The sequence below is a fragment of the Meleagris gallopavo genome, chromosome 2, assembly GCF_000146605.3.
Source record: "Meleagris gallopavo isolate NT-WF06-2002-E0010 breed Aviagen turkey brand Nicholas breeding stock chromosome 2, Turkey_5.1, whole genome shotgun sequence".
Classification (NCBI taxonomy): Eukaryota; Metazoa; Chordata; class Aves; order Galliformes; family Phasianidae; genus Meleagris; species Meleagris gallopavo.
The window spans coordinates 71,936,974-71,941,402 of record NC_015012.2 but is presented as its reverse complement, the minus strand read 5'-3'; positions in this window follow the sequence as shown (position 1 = coordinate 71,941,402).

Genomic DNA, 4,429 nt, shown 5'->3' with positions numbered 1-4,429 from the left:
ATTGAGGCCCTGGAACGTGTCCAGAGAAGGGCAACGAAACTGGTGAGGGGCCTGGAACATGTCTTATGAAGAGCGGCTGAGGGAGCTGGGATTGTTTAATCTGGAGAAGAGGAGGCTCAGAGGAGAACTTATTGTCCTCTACACCTTCCTGAAGGGAGGTTATGATAAGGAGGGGTTTGGCCTCTTCTCCCAAGCAACAAACAGGATCTAAGGAAATGGCCATAGGTTGTACATGAGGAGGCTTAGATTAGGCATAAGGAAGTACAATTTCTCTCAGAAAGTGGTCATACAGTGGAATAGCCTGCCCAGGGAGCTGATGGAGTTGCTGTCCCTGGCAGTGTTCAAGAGGCATCTGGATGAGGAGCTATGAGATGGTTTAGTTTGTGGTAGCAATGGTAATGGGAGGATGGTTGCACTAGATGATCTTGCAGATCGATTCCAACCTTGTGATTCATGATTCTATTGTGACATTAGCAGTGAACAGACCAAAACTACAGATAAAGTCAGATGAGAAGAGATGGTCCTCTCTGGATGAAAACTGTTCTTGCTTACATTTAGAAGTCATCATTGTCAGATAGGAGGTAGATTATAACAAGAATTGTAATTCTTGTTACCTGGCTAAAGAAGTGATCATAGGAAGGAAATCTCCACACAAAGATATTATGATTGAGCCTGGCAAATTTTATCGTTCAGCTCCTTGCAACAGCTTTTAATTGTACAGTACTAATGCTGGCCAAACAAATTAACAAATAATAAAAATAATTTCTTCTAGTTCTATGTAATGCCAAATATAACAGATTGAGAATTGTTTCTTTTCAATCTTAAACGAACAGCCAAATTAGCTCAAGGTGGAAGTTGTTTTTGAGACTGAACTAGGCAACATAGTAATTCTTAACATCTGACTTAACTATCAGAGACAAATTTCTTCTCATCCTAGTGAGGGTCTTGATCTTCTTAGTACAATTTGTGTAATGACCTTTCTGCAATTATGGCATTTTCAGTCTTCTTTTTACTCTACTCTTTTTATTTATTTAATGAAGGTAACATTAAAAGTGAGGAAGAGCAAATATCATATCATCTACCCTGTCCTATCTTATTTTTTATTGTTTGATACTCATTTTCATTATCTTCTACCTGTAAAAGATCAGTGCTAGTGCTGTTAACTGATCACTCTTGCTTTCAGCTTGGGAAATCTGAGGCGCTGTTACTGCATTCAGTTTTGTTCTGTTTTGCAGCCCCTAGTTGTCAATAGGTAAAGCTTTTCCCATTCCCAAGGAACCAACTACCTCCTGTGAATAGCTCCCTTGTATGTGCTTCCTTTGTCTGAGGTCCTCTCACTCAGCAGAATCAGCACTATAGTGAAAATGTCAGTTTAATTTTTAGTATGAAATGCTTGACTTTTTTAACAAGAGAAGAACACTCAATGTTGAAACTGTCGTGAAAGAAAATCCCTTTTCATGACCAGTGGAATAAGTCGACAGGGACAGTGAGGGAGAGAGCAAAGAGTGGGAATCTGGCTTTCCTCCAAAACAAGAAAGAACTTCATTTAAGGACATAATTGAATGATTTGGTATTCCTTTGAAAAATTAACACATCATACTCTTTTCAAATGAACAAAAGATTAAATGTATAACAATTCAATGTAAATATGTTTGTATATAAATGAATGTTTGAAGTATTAATGGATGAATTTACAGATATTTTAGATGTGGAAAACAAGTGGCAACACAATTGTTGTCTAGGCTTAAAATTACAAACACATACACACAAACTCAATTATCTACAATGAAGTGGCATGGGAAAAAAAAAGGAAATTAAAAAGCTTAAAAAAAATTAACATCTTGTCAGCATACTGACTTTGCTGCTTGCTTTATAGCAAATTGTGTCATCAGTTTATTTCCTTTGAGGGTATGGAAGAATTTATTATAGTGTAGAATCCTTTGTGCCTATATGAACAGAGCTGAAAATACATTGAAAAATATGTGGGAAAAGCAGGCATAATAAAAACTAGTTACTCTACATAAACACTTCATTTTTTAATATCCCAGCTAATGATACATTTTACACACATTTCTGTTTACCTAAAGAAGCTGCTAATAGTATTTTATGTAAGCACATAGGAAACTGAATTACAAGTTTGCCGAGAACTCAATAATTGCTGCATAAAGCACGTTTAAGGAAAGATATTCAAACTCAATAAAAAGGGACATTCCTATAAATATAAACAGTGTCTAATTAAGAGAATCATAGTGGAATATGTGACATACACTGAAGGTTAAGTATTGTTTTATGTGCCTGGAAACAGGCGTGGGAGGCAAAAAATGAGATCTACTCATCACTGAGGCACAGTAAAACTTGTCAGTAACAACTAACTTCACAAAGGCCACAACTTTTATCATTTTTATAACCAATGGCTGCATAACATAGGGTGATTAAAACAGAGTGTATCTCCTGAGGATGGAAATTTGTGCTTAGGAGAGGTGGATGAGGCTACCAAGTGACTTGCAATATTTATTTAATTCTACAAAATGACCTTTCCTTTTCATGAGCACAACCATACATACCTGCACATTAGAAGCCCATGTATTTCTCAGACTAGAGAAAGTCAAGGTCAAAACACAATTTGAGGTGATAGGCACCAAAGTGGAAATTTGGCTCTAAGTCATTAGGAAGGCAGACATTCCTCTGATGGTGCTTTGATTTTTTTTACAGCTAGAGTAAGACTGGAGTACTGAAGAGGTATTTGGAAGGGAATTATAAGAGGGAGGATTTAGGGGAGGAGGAAATAATGGAAAGGAGCATATACAGACAAAGCCAAACTCACTGTTCCCAAGTAAGTCTTCTCATTCTGACATGCTTTTCTACATGATCACAGAATCTCAGAATGGGTGAAGATGGAAGGGTCCTCTGTGTCCATCTGGAACAACCCCTGCTTCAACATGGACACCCAGAACAGGATGCCCATTGCCACTCTTTTTGGCTCTGGGCACCACTGAAAAGAGCTTGGCTCCATTCTCTTTGCACCCTCCTTTCAGGTATTTATAGGCATTATAAGATCATCCCTGAACCTCCTCTTCTCCAGACTAGGAAGTCCCAGCTCTCTCATAGGAGAGGTGCTCCAGGCATTTCAACATCTTGGTGGCCCCATGCAGGATGGGATTTGATGACGTGAATCAGAAGTACTGGCTTTATCTTGATTTGTCATGCTATTGCATAGGCTGCTTCCTTTGGCTGCTTTCTCTTTCTCTTGTAATGCATGAGGGCTGCTCCAAAAATAATGACTCCTGTTTCATTATGTTGGCCCACAATATCAGGGGTGGGTGTTGGTAGTATGGCAGTAGAGGCTGAACTTTCCCACAAATGTTTCATTGTATTTGTTGCCATGTGACAGATGGCAGCAAAGGGGCAGTCTAACAGAATGGCATCTGACATGACAGTGCATATGAAGAAAAATGCATTGCATATGAGCAATTGAATTACTCCATGTGAAAAAAATTGCACCTACCAACATTCATCGACACTTGCTTAATGTTTATTGTGACCAAGCAGGAATGTGAGCACTGTAAGGCAATGGGTGGTGTTTTTCAGCAACAAGGCTGTTGTAGTAGCTTTGAAACAGTGGGTCACCTACACTGGTACAGATTTTTATGGATGTGACATGCAGGCTCCTGTTCATTACTGGCAAAAAGTGCAGAGCTAATGGTGGTGGCTGTAGTATTTTGTAGCTGAGAATTTGCTCTATTGAATAGTGTTATTGTACTCTTTGTTATCTGCTATAGTTTCCATGGAAATAAATAGGAGGCATTACTTTCAGTGACCTATGTATTTTCAGTCCTAGTTTACTTGCTCTTTCCCATGAACAACGCATAAAACTATCACAAATGAATTAAACGAGATTCAGGATATCTATGATTTCTCCAATTTTTAAATGTGTTTTGAATTTGGAAACATATTTTTAGATGCTATTGGGTAGAATTGTTCCCCAGAGACACAGAACGCTTGATTTGTTACACCTGATCAAAGTATTGACTGTGCTGATGCAAAATTTAACTTTTCCTGCATCTCACCTTGTGAACATTTCAAATTGCATCAGCCCTGGTTTCTACTTTTCAACATTTATTATTGCTAAGTTCTCATTATATTTTGTGTCTGTTTTTCAACATAATATATAGTGGGTTTTGCTTTAGCCTGTTGCAGTAATATTACAGCACATTTCTCCTTGCTAGCAAGTACCATATAAGCTGAATACACCATCTTTGACCCACATTACAATTGCTTTGGTTTTCTGAACAGATGGAAGCTCTGTTGTATGTCATCTTTTTTGTCAAGAGAAGCTCTTCCACTGAACCACTGTAATTGCAATGTGAATCTAATAAATATAAAAAAAATCAGATAAATTGGAGAGCTGCCATACTCTCTAAAATACTCT